The sequence below is a fragment of the Ixodes scapularis genome, unplaced genomic scaffold (assembly GCF_016920785.2).
Source record: "Ixodes scapularis isolate PalLabHiFi unplaced genomic scaffold, ASM1692078v2 PGA_scaffold3__209_contigs__length_174095766, whole genome shotgun sequence".
Lineage (NCBI taxonomy): Eukaryota > Metazoa > Arthropoda > Arachnida > Ixodida > Ixodidae > Ixodes > Ixodes scapularis.
Window position 1 is genome coordinate 50,823,173 of NW_024609868.1, and position 16,145 is coordinate 50,839,317.

At 48.1% G+C, this 16,145-nt stretch overlaps 1 protein-coding gene across 1 annotated transcript in view; it reads left to right on the top strand.

Moving 5' to 3' along the window:
* The first annotated feature begins 6,411 nt into the window (after positions 1–6,411).
* Positions 6,412–16,145, top strand: part of LOC8053221 (leucine-rich repeat extensin-like protein 1) — a 93,837-nt gene continuing 84,103 nt past the window's right edge. The window contains exon 1 of the mRNA XM_029979527.3: positions 6,412–6,616. The gene's annotated coding sequence lies outside the window, so the exon portion shown is untranslated. The remainder of the gene's footprint in view (positions 6,617–16,145) is intronic.

Here is a 16,145-nt window from a genome sequence, read left to right on the forward strand (position 1 = left end):
AGTCGAGATCTTCGAAGATGCCCGATCAGCGACGCGGGAAAAGAATCCTCGAGTACGAATGGCTTCCTCGTCCTCTTCCTTCTGGCAGCAGACGGCGGGGACAGTCTATTTCGGTGGGTCAAGACACCCATGGGCCAAGACCTGTCCCGCCCCAAGGCCAGAGGATGCACCACCTACGGTACATCGACAGGAGACGTTCACAGTGTATAACAAAACTTGGTTTAGTTTATCGACTGGAGAGAACGGTTCAAAATTGGGTGGCTTTATCGTTCGGCGATGGTAACCTTTGGAGGGTCAACCACCGAAGTGGCTTTATCTCGGAATCCAAAAAGGCGGGTGAGTTTTTGTTCTGCGGGCGTGCTGATTTCCTGGTTCAAGACCACTCGGGTCGCGCGTGCGCTGTTCTGGTACATTAGTCGAGTCAAGTGCTTTGAGGTGAGTTAAGCAGAGTCGCGCCGACCACCGTCGGGGCTTCTGTCGTCTGGGCGGAGGCGACACCGCTTATACGAAAGGAGAGACATTTGACCTCGCGGAAGGCCGGGGGCGCGCCACCCTCGCGCGTCTCTGTACATCTCGGGTCGAATGCCGAGTTATCTTACGACGGTGCACGCCGTTCTCGCTTTTTTAATGTGGCGACGTGCGCGATCGAAAGCGTCGCTGTGGTCGGCCTTGCACGATTGGCCGAATGCTGACTATGACGTCAGCAAAGGATTTCTCATAGACTGAAATAAGAGGAATGGAAGAACTTCAATTTCGACGGTGTTGGTAGTGTTCCTTTAAGAGTGCAATGATTTCAAGCTTCCACCATGCGCTTTACAAACACCATCGAACTTGTTGTTCGCAAGGTAATGACGTCACGAAAGGTAACCATAGGAGGGCGCCACTAAAACGTCTCGCCGCAAACAAAAACAAACGACACGGATCAGCCTCCAACACATGCAGCATGCTCGTGATGGTACCTTTGCCAGGCGTTTAGTCGTTCGGTGCTCGTGAGGTAAGCACGAGTGATTGTAAGCCTGCCAAACATAGCCTCGCGTGCACGATGCTCAGCGTAGCCTCCTTTATTCTATAAACACTGCCAAATCGTGAAAGACTCTGGTTTGAGGCTTGTCGCTGTCGTTTGTTTCTGTTTGTCGCTCTCTACTTCGTCTCACCCTACGATGGGCTCAAGGCCAAACCAGATCCAAGCAGGAGCCACCTTAACATTGCGTGGTGTTTCACTTCAATGCACGTGTCAGTGCGCGCGTCTGGATCGCTGATGGGGATGGGCGGACGGTAGTTCGAATCAAATAGCACCGAGTGACTCATCAGTTTTACATTGCGAAGAAAGCCACGATATACAGGCTCTTTGCAGTGTCGAAGCTATAGTAATGATGCAGCGTTTTTTTATTCGGAGCATTATTCTTCCCTCCCTCATGATTTTTAAGCATTTTATGGTTTAGCGTGGAACGGGATTGGACCTGGCGGCCCGTGGCTTTGATCTCTATTCCATCATAGGATGAGACAAAGTACGTACAGTGAGACTCGGGCGTGATAAACAGAGATGCTCTACAACGTTTAACACCCAGTCCGACCGGAGCTGACGCCATGGTCAGAAGGAGCCAATCAAGAAGCGTCAAAAGGGCATCGTTACGGTGCTCGTCCTCTTTTTCTGAGTTTGCTATAACCGACCAAACGAATCACGCTCGGTAAATGCGCCTTGATCCTGTTGTTGTACTTGTTGTTTTTGTGATTGATTCGGCCGGTGATAAGAAAGGCAAAGCATATTTTTGCCTTGTCATTTGCCAAGCTCCCTCTGTAGATTGCAGTCATTACCTCTCTCAAGTGCTTTGTGGGAACGTAGACGCTCCAGTTTTTCTAGAGTGTAGTTATAGACACGGATAGCCGGGAAAAATGATGAATAAACGCCGAGGAATGCCGAGGCATGCCGAAGAATACCGAAGAACGCCGAAGGCCGAAGAATGCCGAAGACCCCTTGCTACGGTACATCGTATAGGTCGAAAGGGTGAATAGTCGCTGGCATGATTAAGAACGGCAGAAATGTTTTTCAGTTGTGCCGCTTCCCGCGCGAGGTTCGTATACTTTCAATAACGCTTGCGCGTCTCGCGAGCCTCGAGCGTGCACGTGCAGGCAAAGTACGACGGAGAGGAACGAGAGCGGGGTGGAGGCCAAGCGTCCGAGGTACCGTACCACGAAAGGGCTTCTGGCTGCAGGTGCCAGCTTCAGAATTTGTGCGCTCCTCTCGCTTTCCGGTGTCACAAAACACGACCGTGCTAGGCTGCGGAGATCGCACGCTGGGCTGCGAATTTGTAAACGTGGGAAATATGTATAGTCGGTGGAGTTCTTCGGCCTAAGCACCACTGAAAAAAACGAAATTCCAAACGCGCGCCCTGGTGAGATCGTGCGAGTCGGGTTTCCGCGCGGTGCAGTTGTTCGTCTGCTTTAATTTTCCCTCGATAGCGGTTGCCACACTGCGAAGTTGGAAATGCCAGAATGGTTGCTGCTCCTTTTGTTATGTCCATGCTCGCGTGATAGATATCTAATTATTTCATTTTCGCGGACTATTCAAAATTGGTTTGATTCAAATGACACATGCGACGTGACAAAATATTTTATAAGTTGATCACCCATACATAAGCGAAAGCATCTTTACATGTAATTTTTTTATTCCATTCTCTGCTGCTTTGCGTGTGCCTTCTGGCTTGCTCGCTCCGTTGTTGGGTCATAATACTCATGCAGAAACTAGTGAAAAACAAAAATGGATATTAAAAACTTTTGATAGTGAAAAACAAAAGTAGATATTAAAAACTTTTGAAAGGGTTTATTAAAAAAACATTAAACGTGGAAGGTTTCTCACTGGCTTCATGGGCAAATGTAGATGACTACTTTAAAATATGTGATTAGGAAATGTATTTTGTTTATCAATTCTCTATTGTTGGTTGCATGCAAAAAGGATAACTTTATTTATTAGTGTACGAGAGTTATTTCTGTTCCTCGCTTTCATCTCTGTTAGTGAGGGGTCCGATTTCAAGATTGACCCTGATGACGGTCTGTGAAGCTCTGTTCGAATGCCGCCACGTCATCGGCCTCTTAGAAGCAGCGCCAGTTCGTGGCAGTATATGGCTCTCTCGTGGAGTTACTTAGTCCTGAATGGGACTTGGCGGAAAACGCTAACGGGTCTACTACGTTGTATATGTTAACTTCCACATTGCTTCCGCAACGTGCATTCCACACCCTCAAGATCGCCGTTTTGTGCAGACGTTAGGTAGGAGCTTAATTTGAGCGTGCGAGGACCTCTGTTAAGCAAACCATAACCCCCCCTCGGATTCACTGTGAATAACGCGCTCATATATGACACCCAGGTGATTCCTTTTATACATAGCTTAAAGCCGGCTAACACACTTGCGTTTGAGTGCGTTTGACTGCGTTGCGTCGAGAACCGAAAACGAGTCACCGTCACATCTGTGCTTCGTATGAAGCGTGGAATCCAATTCAAGGAATCATCTTGTCACGCGATAGAAGCAGCAGGAATGTCCTGGTTTCTCGCAGCCGCAACGCAGTCAAACGCAACTGTCTGAACCAGGCTTTTCAGGTGTCGCCATTGCTGGGTACTGATTGTTATTTATACTTACTGATTCACTCGAGTTCCTACTTCTGCGGTGTGAAACTAACACGGTGAAAAAAAAACAAAAAAAAAAACAGGACGCTCGTGGCATATAAAATGCCAGCTATGTATGGCCATAGGACGTACAGTCCTCAGATATTACTACTAGGCGAGACTGTCACGCGTTGATGCCACTAAGCGGCAACGCTCGCAACTACAGTACCCTTGGCCGCGCAGGAGCCATCGGCGTCGGGAGCGCGATAGGCATTGTGCTTCTCGCTGGTCCATTTTGCAGCAAAAGGTAGAGAGCTCGCGACCACGTCATTCCATTTCGGTACCCCTTTAACTTGCTTAGATAGCACCGATATCAGATTCAAACATCTGTTAGAGTAACGTTCGTGATCATGGCTTCCCCTCAAGATCACAGGCAATCAACAGTACACCGTAATCTGCTGTTGAAAAGCACACACATAAAACGACAACGCTCGCAACAGCGTCGGCTGCCGCGAATCCGCCGCGGCGAAAGCGGTGTTGCACGCACAAGCGCGCCGCCATGCGGCCGTCTTCTAGCGCGTTCGTTACACTACCCCTTTAAACCTCTGTAGCCTAAGTATGGCGATAACTCACTCTGCCGGTTATGAGCATCCTAGAAATCCTTAAATAATGACGATACGCGGTCGATTTTGCCATTAAAAAAATGTCCGCATCTCCAGGTGGTGAATGATGTTGATTGGGGCGAAGTTCTGGTGGTGCTGATGATACTGATTTTGTTCATAGGTAGTGCTAATGGTGCTGATTTTTTTTTTTATTGCTCATAGGTAGTGCTGAGTTCCGGGTTCCGTTGGTATGGAATGTGTGGTATGGAACGTAATTATATACGCATTTGAGCATTTGACCGCAGCGCCCTCTCGTCTATAAACGTTGAGCCAATGCATGCAAAGTTTAACGCGATTATATACGCATTTGACCGCAGCGCCCTCTCCTGTATAGGCGTTGAGCGGCTACATGCAACGTTTCATCCATGACATCCCCAGCTCTTGAGTTACTACCACATCTCAGAGCCCCCTACTCGTCCCGCAGTCGTGGCCAAGTGCACACTCTAAAAAAAGCCCGTGAGTCTACTCTCTCGCACAGCACTTGGAGAGCCAATCATCGTAACTTACGGAGGCAGCTCAGCGAATGACGATGTCGAAACATATGTTTAGACAAAAAAAAAAAAAAAAAACGCAGTCTGAGTAGTGACATTAAGCAATGCAAGCGTGAGGTTTTACATAGCTTAATGTCACAACTCAGACTGCGTTGTTTGGTCTAAACATATGTTTGGGCATCGTCATTCGCTGAGCTGCCTCCGTAAGTTGCGGTGATTGGCTCTCGGAGTGCTGTGCGGGAAAGTAGACGCACGGGATTTTTTTAGAGTGTGGTTAAGGCGACGGACTAGAAATCCATTGGGGTTTCCCCGCACAGGTTCGAATCCTGTCGACTGCGCAAACATTTTTTTTCTTTTTTTAAGAAGAGAGATGGGATGGCAATCGACGTGAGCACGGACGCCGGACGGACAAGGCCCTAAGGAGCTGCGCCGCTATAAGAGCAATCAAAGATCGTAACACACCGACGTCATTTCCGGCGATGAGAGGAGCATGTTCTGAAACCAGGATCAATGTCAACCAATAGCAAGCGAAGGATCCTCGCACCTCCGACCGGCGGAACCACAGAGTGATATCTCGAATGCGCGCGGGTCGTTGCCCATAGAGCCGCGGGACTACGATTCAAACCAGAGAGCGCGCGCTCGAGAGCTGACGAACGGGCAGATCACTCCTGCGGGGAAAAAAAAAGAGCAGAAAAACTGAGTGCGTTGTTTTTTGATGATTATCGCAGTATTACGTTCCCTCTCCGCGAAAAAAAAAAATTAAAATTTTCGGCTACTCTTACTTGCTTTTATCATCTAAAAAAAGCATACAGATTTTGTAATAAGAGCGTTTGCGATCTCGACGAAATGTCGCGTGCTCATTGGGTCCCATGTCGTCCTGGCTGCCGGAACAATGACCTTCCCATCGCCGGAGAGTACGTCGGTGTGTTCGATCTTTGATTACTTAGAGAAATCGGCCGCGCATCGTTATGATTTATGAATTTCTAGGATGCTTAGAGTCCACAGGGTGAGTTATTTCAATATTTATGCGATCTCAAAAACCTCCGCAGGGCACCTTTCAAAGCAATGGAGCTGTCCCTCATCTCAAAAATGCCAAGTCTGCACGAGCACTGAAGTAAAGCTAGCACTCGACGAATTGGACCGCGTTGGTGAGTTACAGGGATGAAGGAAAAGTTACCGCTTTGAGCGGGCTTTCAACCAATGCACCCAGGCCTGTGGGTCTTACAACAGTTCCTCCAACTTTTGAGACCTGCCTGTGCTTGCGTGCAAATAACCCTCTGAATGTATAAAAGTGCCCTTTGCCCTAACCTGTTCAACGACTAACCAAGATTCAAGCTGAATATGTTTGTTTCCTACCTCCCAGAATTTTCTGCATTCATCGGATACCTCTGTCTTAACCCCCCCCCCCCCCCCCCCCCCCTATTTTTTTTCCTTTGCTCAGCTTTTTTGGAAGCACCGTTGTCGCGGCTCAGGGCACACAGACGGACGGAAGTGACGCCCTCGCTACGTCATAGGTTCCTCCTCCTGAGACTCCTCTTCCCGCCGAAAAAACGAGCGGTTCCGGAGGATCCCGACGAAGTGCGAGGCGGATCGGGGCCCCCCTCGCCCCCGGCCGCCGTACGGAGAACTGGAACGAGGCCTTGTTGTCGGACAACGGCAGCAGCGTCCGCCGAGTGCGCAGCGAGGCAGCCCCCGTGCTCCAGAGACTCGATCTTCTTGCCGCCGACGTTCTTGGCCGGCTGGCTCGGCCGGAGAGAGATCGGCCCGGTCACACGGGTTCCGCTTGTGCTCTGCGGTGCGCGGCGCACTGCCGCTTCGAGAACCACTGTGGATAACGGCGCCAGGCAGGCTCGGTTCATGCCAAGGTGAGTCGTTTCTCGCATTCCCTTCTTTTTGGGAACACCGCGCGAGCGTGAACATGCTGGCATGCACACAGCTGATACATCCCACAAAAAACAGACTGCGGACGCTGTCTCGGGCGTGCTTCTTCATCGTATACGGCAGCCCTGTCATATCCGTCATACAGGACACTAGAGAGTTTTAGGGAGCCGTTTTTGCACACCCGATAAGGTATGATGGGCACTCCGGTACGAACTGCGCATGTGCGAGTCTTCTGCGGTGGCGCATGCGCAGTTCGTACCGGAGGGCCGATGGTATCGTATCGGATGTGCAAAAATGGTTTCCTAAAACTATTACTGTCTGCTGACATGTTAAGACAGGCTTCGAAGGTGCTTACGGCGTGTGTACGCAGATGAAACACTGTCGTCGTGTCTATACTGCGAACACCGTGTCTTTTGTATGATATAAGAGCAGCACGACTTCCTGTGGCAAAACTCTTGATTGGACTAGTTGTTTTACGTAGAGAACGAACTAAATAGTGCTAGCGAGACAAGGGCGAAAAAGTAATAGGCACACGATACAGCAATAAGTGTCGGTAATTCGGCTATGGTCGACGAGAGCTTAAGAAATGCGGGGCGTGACGAGGCGGCCCGTGCATCTCATTATCGCTCCGCAGCCAATGACGTTGCAGATAAAAACGCCAAGGAACCAATCACGAAGGACGAACCATGATCATTATATACGCCACGCTCTGGGTTTTTTTAAACTTGTCCGTTGGTTCGTACTGAAAACTAATTAAATAACGCGAACGAGACAAGGACGTAATGAAGGCCCACGTGTATGCGTCAATGACCGGTGCTGCGTCGTCTCATTATTCATGCAGACAATCGCAAAGGCAGTCGAAGCTGGTAGGCATCTCGTGGAAACGTCGAAAAGTTCAAAGGCGACGTTTCGCTCAAGAGACATTTAGCTTCATCGTCCTATATAAGATGAAGTGCACGTATCTCCAATGAAGCGATCCGAAACCGAACCTAAACTAAGGAACCTTAGATTAATTTGGCACTACTTTCTAAACACATAAAACACGTGCATTAGCGTGTTTCTTTTTTTAATTATTCTTCAGATGAGTAACTGTCCATGAAGCGGCGATTCAACGACTTTTGGTCATAGACACTATTATGACAGCTATCTTGGAACTGGTATGCGTTCTGAAAATTTGGAAACATCAATTAAAGTGCCGTTCTTAGTCACGTTCTGTTATAACTTGTGCCTGAACTGTGGTTCCAGAGATTTAAAAAAACTAACAAACATAGACGCTTTGAAACAGCTGTGCATGGGCGCCGCCCTAACCGACCTTCAATTTTGGTTTCCTCTTCTTACGTTTACTTCACATCATTATGACCGTAGCAGGGCAGGTTATTGCTCTTAAGGTTCTACCGTTTCGATTCTACCATGTCCTCCCTGGTCTTTGTTGAAGCTCGTCAACGACAGTTTCACATGGCTCGAAATCTGGGTAAGACAAGAGAAGGTCAGCAATGGCGGCTGTTATCTGACGCGTGTGTAAAGCGTCTCTACTGGCTGTAATAGCTTTTCTTTTTTTATATAAAAAGGCCATCACAGTTAGATAAACGGTCTTGCGGGAGCTGCCACTGTTTTTAATGTGATAACGTAAGCTCCATTATAATCATAAACGGTGTGTTATTTACAAACAGGATTTTCGATGCTGCTTAATGTCAATATCAGTTTAGGAAATGCAGGACGCGATGAGTCCCGATCATTCAATTGTCACTCCACGGCCAATGAGAAGGCGCCATACGAGTACCGAAAAGCGAATCACAAAGAGAGTAAAAAAGCGCGAAAACGTTTCAAGTGAGTGCTAGTTTTACTAGGCGTTCGCACAAACGAATATACACACAACCTAAACTCGCTACTAGGTTTACGGTATCGGTAAACTGGCGCGAAGCCCTGACTGGACAGCTTCACATTTTGAACGCTTGACACCATCCCTTGGCTTATAAAGAGGTAGTTTTGTCGTGTGAACCTTCAGAGAGCGGGAGCTTTGTCAGGTCCCATGGACGTCTTGTGGCTCCACCGTAGAGCGGAAATTTATCCAGTGCAGCGTGCCACTGTTAGCCTAGGGTCTTTAAGGAGCACCACGCAGCAGTGATACACGACCGCACACCGGTATACGATGCTCCTTTATATCGAAGCGTGCACGAGTGGGGATTTAGCCCAGGATACCTGGATTCTGCAGCGCGACCTTTCGCTACAGTGCGTTAAAACACCCGGCCACCGCTCCTGCTTTTAGCGGCTGCTATGGGAGCACAAAGGAATCACCCGATTTCTTATTCAAATCAGTCAATAAAACGAAGGTCGGCGTCTGTCGGCTGGCGAGGCGCTCGGGGCAAACGTTGTGCTAAATTTAGCGGAGTCCGAAAATCCAAACAGATAAATCGAAATTGATAGACCGTACCACGACACCCAAGCACGGCTACCTCCAGGCCTGGGGTTACGACGGGGGAAGACGATTAAAGAGGTCCGCAGCAAAGTCAACCCCCGCGGGAACATAGTTGAAGTTCGCGCTAAGAATACTCAGTCGGTTGCTGTAAGATCAGATAGGGGCCCTTTTTTCTTTTTTTTTTTAGAGACTTTTCTTTTTTTTTCTGGTGCTAATCTCCGAGCGTGACCTCAGAGGGGCAAAACGGGCTCGACGACCGTTTTTACCGGATGCGACGATTCCCATCCCTTCCGGGACATGTCTCCGGGTCAAAGCACTACATAAGCTAAAAAAGAAAAAAAAAAAAAAAAAAGAGGGGGGGGGGGGGGGTTGTTTTATCATTTATCACCTAAGGTACCGAACCCTTGGAGGCACAAAACCTCGGTAATAGAAAGGTTTCGTAGATTCCTCCGAAAACCTCAATAACTTTACTCGATTTTCCGCCGACGCCTTTGCACATGCATCATCGTATCGTTATCAAAGCGCAAAAACGATAAATACAGAAAAAAAAAATGCTCCCACGATCTTACGCTCCGAAAACAATTGCGTCGTACTCCAAGGAACAAGTTTTCCGTTTACCTTCGTCCAGTTCACACGTCGGGTATGAGAGGCGGAAAAATAAAAATAAAAAACAAACAAACAAAAAACGAACAAGATATTACAACCTGGAACAAGTGCAAAGATATAGAGGAGGCGAAACAAGGATTGACAGCCGTGATAAAAACGTCAACACCTTCCAGTCACGTGTCGAAGGCAAAACGATATTTATTTTCCCCCTACCGGAAGTTCAGCGCTTCAAGATGGCCGCACCCGTGTGGAAAAGGGTTCAGCCTCTAACAGCTAAGGATATGAAGTGCATGGCGAATCACAGTCATCTCATTATCGCTCCACAACCCATAAAAAACTGCGGCATTAAAACCCCGCAAAAGGAATCGCGAAGAAAACAACGTGAACATGGAAAGTCACGCCTTGCGGTTCCCTAGCTATCGGTGGCTGGATTGACACGAAATAGTCAAATCTCGATGGGGTACGCTACGGTCGCCGTCCATGTAAACTGAGCCATTCTGGACGGTTTACCCTGCCTAAAGCGAGAGACGAAGGTTCAGTTTTAATCTTTGTCAACTAGCGATCATCGCCGTAAAGCGAAAGGGATATTTTGATCGGGACGATTTCTGGCTTCGTAGAAAGCATTCGGTTGGTGGTGTTGGGGCGACATTGTCGCGTGATCCAATTGTGTCTGAATTGTTGCTAGCGTAAATACGAGTAAATTCTTGGCGCGATAGCTGTTCATAGAACCTTCGAACGTTTCAAGGAAGCTACATTTTCCCTTAAAGAAAGAATTTATCGCTTAAAAGTCTGTCGACGATATCGACAGGAGTAGCATTCATAACGGTTCCCAAAGCAAGAAGTTAGGGTGGCAAATCGACAATTATAATGTTGTGTATTTATGCTTTATACTTCTACATTTTGGTCTATAGATATAGGCGAGCAGTAAGTAAATGCTGTATTTCAATAATTGAAGGAGGCGATTATATTTTTAAACACATCCGGTGCCTCGGTATTATAAATAAAACAAACAATAGAAACAAAACTCGTTTTTTATCGCTCTTGCTCGTTAATTCAAGGAGTTTGCAGGCCAAAGTTTACCCCAAAATTACATATCGCCAAGATAACATGATTAATGCCGCATTGATCAGTACGCCAAAGAATCTATTTATAGATGGACATATCGTTGGAGTTAATAAGTGCTAATTATCTCAGAGTAGCGTTTGTATTCAAATGAAGCGGTTTTTTTTTTTTTTTTTCTGGGAGAAGTTGCTATTCCCCTTTAGATAAAAGGATGCCATTATGGGGTGATGCTTTGGAAGAGGGTCGATAAAAAAAAGTGTACGGAAGAAAGCATTTAGGACAGTTTCAAATTTAAACGGTCATACACGTTTCACGCGGGTCACCGTATATCATAAACTTCACTGTTGGTAAGCTCTGCCAGTTTCGTTTGATCGCGATACGTGACAGCAAAGGAAAGCACACAAGGCATCGTAAACAAAGGCGCAAATAATTGCACGCGCGAGTTGAAATGCGTACTGCACAGAAGGCTAGAGACTCCAACGCATAGCTTGGACAGTTGCCCCTGCCGATCAAGATTTCGCTGGAGTACCCCTTTCAAGGTGTTACGTTGAGAAAATGAATCCTTGATATCTCAACACAAGGTTTCGATCGTCCTTCCGGAGGTGTTCTCGAGAATGACACCCGCGTACGCCCCCACGTCGGAACGTGTAAATACATATAGGTACGATTGAAGAACCATCTCCCGGATCGTCGCCTCAGATTACTTCCAAAACTAGGGCGCGCACGCGTATACGCATTCCACGCGTGCTCGAAGCATTCGCGATCGGGTGAGGAGCCTCGTGCGGCTCTCCATCGAGCCACTCCCGAGGCAGATATAGATTACTTAGTGTCGCCAAACTGAAGCTCGGCAACCTCCTCGCGTCGCACCGAAAGTGTACCGACCCGTCCTTTACACGCTCGGTTACGGAGGGAGGCCGGAGATGCTCCAAATAATGGCCGCGAAAGTCGGGAGCTACGCCCCGTCGTGACACGCACGCTCGCGCGCCAGAGATTAGGAGTAGAGAACGGTGGGAACCTCTCCCTTAGAGCAGGGACGTGCGTCTTTGACTCTTGGCTAATGTGACGCTCGTAGAAACGCTGGTGGCCCGCTTCGCTGGGCATCGGATAAGAGCCCTTGTGCTTGCAACAAGAGGGACGGCACACACTCTCTCTCCCCGTATGTCGCTGTTGGATTTGAAAGTTGTGTGCGAGTGGGTGTCTGAAGCTCTTTCCACCAAAGGTACCGCAGAGCTTGCGCTTGTGTCCCTCGAGCGCCGATTAAGGTTGTGTATCGCACCCCTTCTTTTTTCGGAAATGCCATACAAAAGTATCCCCGAGGTGAGAGCCAAATTCGGGGTTTTTACGTGTCAAACCAACGGCAGGAATCGGGCAAGCCCCAGTGGAGGACTGAGGATTCATTAGGACCACCTGGGTCCGTTTGCTCAAAGCTGATTAACTTTAACCGCGAAAGAAAGTTACCCGCCCTTCCCTACTATGCTCTACGTACAAGTACCTACCCAAGTTTGACGAGGGTTGTATGCACGATAGCTTTGTGTGTCATTGTGGGGTGGCAGCTCGTGCGATGAGGAAGAAGTGAGCAGTGAAAGCCGGGAGACACACCGGCAACATGGTTGGCCAGCATGTAGGGAATGTACATAAAACCTTATTCGTAAAATGAAAATCGCGTACTTCATGTCCAGTGGAAATTGGTTCGCGGTCTGCTCTTGCGTGCCAAAAATGCCCGGCCGATCGAGTCAAGTCAATTCACTAGGATTCTAAAGATGTTTCCATGTCGACAATTACCGCCTCCCTTTGGGCTTAGGAATAGCCGGAATAGAAAGACGCTATAAAAAATGGGGCGAGATCATTGCTCATAATTTGCGATTTAATTGAGGTAAGGCAAAGCGAAAGCCTCCCGCACAACTCATCGCAGACAAACGTGCCCGATAATGCAGCGCCTTCAACATATCAGTTCTAAAGCGAGCGACGCTCGCTGGGAGGGGCACCGCCACGTTTACCCGCCGTCCCCGATCTTCCGATTACGTGACCTAAAATTACCCCTCGTATGGGGAAAAACGGTTAACTTTCTGCCGCGGTTAAAGTTAACTAGCTTCGAGCAACGGGGCCCTGGGGCTCTCTTGACGTGCAACCGAAAGCTCGGTTGCACTGTGCCTTTTCCGCAATAAGCCTCCGCCAGGTGGCGTGCACCTCGGCCGGGACTTGAGCCCGCCACCTGGGGATCCGTAAGCCGGCGCTTTGCATTAAAGCCACTAAAATTTGTTTTTCTTTTTTTATTGCATCGGAGCCACTAAGGCGGCGAGGTGAGGACCCTCAACCTGTAACTCTGTATTTCATCGCAATCATCACCAAGATTAAGAGCATCTATGCTGCTGCCAAGGAGGCCCCAGAATGGGCGCCAATACTGGGTAATCTCATCCAGATGAAGTTTAAGTAGGGTTCAGAGTTTTCGGTTTAAACCGATAAAAACCGATAAAAGTACGCCGAATTCATTTTCAGAAATTTGGTTTTAACCGAAAAAGGTCAGTTTGTAGGTTCTCCATTTTCGACTTAAACCAATAAAAACCGATAAAAGTACGTCGAATTCATTTTCTAAAATTCAGTTTTAACCGGAAAAGGTCACTTTGACCTTCCAGTCGTACCGCAGAGCCGTGGCAAAAAAAGGAACGATAGTGCCGACCGAAACCTGTCCGAATGTATGGGATACACGGATGCCATCATGAAGTTATGGTTTAATGTGTGCAATCATCGATCGGAACTAGAAGTCCGAAATGCCCCATGACTTCGCCATGTCCGAGCCGGTTTTCAAACTCGTTGTGAGGAAGACTGGATGCAAGCTCTGCATGTTGTGTTGTGCTTCAAAATGTCGCACCGTGTCTCTTTTGGCGATGACAACTGGTTGATTGGCCGATTTTCGCTCAGGCAGCGCTTCATCTCCTCAGCCCGCCAGTGTCTAGTGTTAGCGTTGAGAAGGCATTCTCGAGGCTCAGGGTCATATTAACAAAAAAAGAAAAAGTGCGGTTCAACGAAGAAAACCTGGGAAAGTACATGTGTTTGTACTATAATAAGATCACGTAATCCCGATGTACAGAAGGTAAAGTTCCATGTTTTTTGGGCATAGGCTTCATATCTGACTTGTTTGTACTTCCCTCTTTTTTTTTTGTGGTTTCTTTCTCAGTTGCACACATTTGCCAAATAAAGTGTCGATCTCTTTTTGAATGTATCTTTGCAGTTATTCTTTGAGAGATCTCAAATATCAAAGCTACAAGGATCGTCTGATTCGGTGTCCGTTAGTGTTTATTTTGATTCACCGAAAGAAGCCGATAAACTTTTTTGGGCATAAATGCACACCGAAAAAAACCGAAAATTGAGTTTTAAAATAAACACCGAAAAAATTACACCAAATTTTGAAATATTAGAAACCGAAAACGCGGAACCCTAAGTATAAGTGATCCGTGCTTTAACCATATAAGCCTAGCTTTTATCCGGATTGAACAAGGACCGATATAGAACCACATTTGTAATGTTACCAGGATCCTTTTCCGCATGTTAATGACGTGCGTACACGAAATTCTCAAGACGGTTGACACGGCTGCATGTTCCACGCGTCTGAACAGTATGTGGTGTCTAGTGTCTGAAAGTTAGGGGGGATCGGTGGCCGAGTGGATCCTGGGATCAGTCCCCACCCCTGTCCATTTCAATCTGGATGAGCATCGTACCGGCGTGCGGTCGTTTATCACTATACTGCGTGGTGCACGCTAGAGACTCCAGGCTAGGGGTTGTCCTGCACTGACTCAATTTCTCATCTACAGCTGGGAGGCTTGTCGCCCGCTGAGGCAGTACAAGTTCTAGGCTGTATAAACATACAAACAACCCAATTTTTTGTGTGATAGTGAAATACATGTAGCCATTGTGTGAAAATGAATGACTTTATTGTTACCGGTCTGTCTGAAATCAAAATATTAACAAAAGAGGGAATTGGTGTCCGAAAGTGTTAACACACCGCAGATCCCTGGTTCGATCCCCACCCTCTCCCACCTCGATCTGAAGGACCATCGTCCTGGCGTGCAGTCGTCTGCTTGTTAAAGAAACCAGGATTGCAGGGGTACTGCACTGGCTAAATTTCTCGCCTACAGCTAGACACAAGACGCCCATTGGAACTGACAAACTTTCCGTTGTCTAATCAAACAGACAAAGCAATTTTCAATGTGCGAGTGGACCATCATACAGAGTAATAAGCTTCCGTTGAACTCGTTTCCTGCGGCGTTCTTCAACGGAGCACCTCAAGTGGCCACCAAAGCTCCCAGGCACAACGCTCGTCCCTGTGTACGTGGAGCACGTTAAAGACTCTAGGCTAGCGGCGGTACTGCACTAGCCAAATTTCTCATCTTACAGCGAAGACACCAGACGGCCACTCGGACTGACTAACTCTCTGCTGTGTGAACAAACGCCCAACACGATATTTTGCTATGTGAGCGGGCCTTCATAGAGAGTGATAAGCTTCCGTTAAACTCGTTGGACACTATACGATCTCCAACGGAGCACGGCAAGTTTGCACCCAAGCTCCTGAACACAAGGCTTGTCTCTGTGTCCGAAGCAGGCCCGCTCCCCCGCGAGATCCTTCTCAGTTACGCCGCTGTCCCACCACCGGCGGCGAGTGCAGAGGCGACGAAAGGAGAGCGGCTCCCTTTCTGGGTCTCGGTCGCATCGTGAAGAGCCCGGCTCGTGCCGCGCAGAGCCTCCTCCTCCAGAAAACACGGCCCCAATTCGGTGCCAGTCCGCGGCCATCTCGTCCGGCACATCTCCCGCTCGCGGCCAGGTGTGCGCCCTCGTCGCAAAGCGGCGGGTATCATCGGCGGCTCCGGCCGCGGGGTCTGTGTCAACGGACGGGGGCGAGGCACCTATCGCGCCGTCCGCCGACTCCGTTCGACCGACCGATTAGGACGAGGCGGGACGAAGCGAGCTTTTTCTTTGGTTACGTAAGCGTACACATAAAGGGCTAATAAAAAGCAACGAGGTTCAGCGAGGTGTTTCATGAATAAAATCAGATCAAATCATACCAAATCCGTTTATTTTGCCACAAAAATTAGTGCTGGGCAATTGATTGATTAGACTACCGACTAATGGATTAATGCTTTAATCGCGATTAATTCTGTTTTAACCGGTTTATCGGTAAAATTTTAACGAACCAAAAGAAAGTAAAATGTTTTGCGCTTTCATCACTTAGACGCGGACGGGCACACCTGTAGAAGGACAAACTTTAGATGAAATGTTAACCTAGAGTAAATTGTAGTGGCGAGATTTGTAACTCCAGACAAGGTGCAGAAGGCTACACGTATCCCGTCCCATTCAACGCCGTGCGAGGGTTCGTTTATAGCGCAGCAGGGGCTATGGCGAGCAGTCAAATGAGGTCACTCTTGCCGGAGAATATC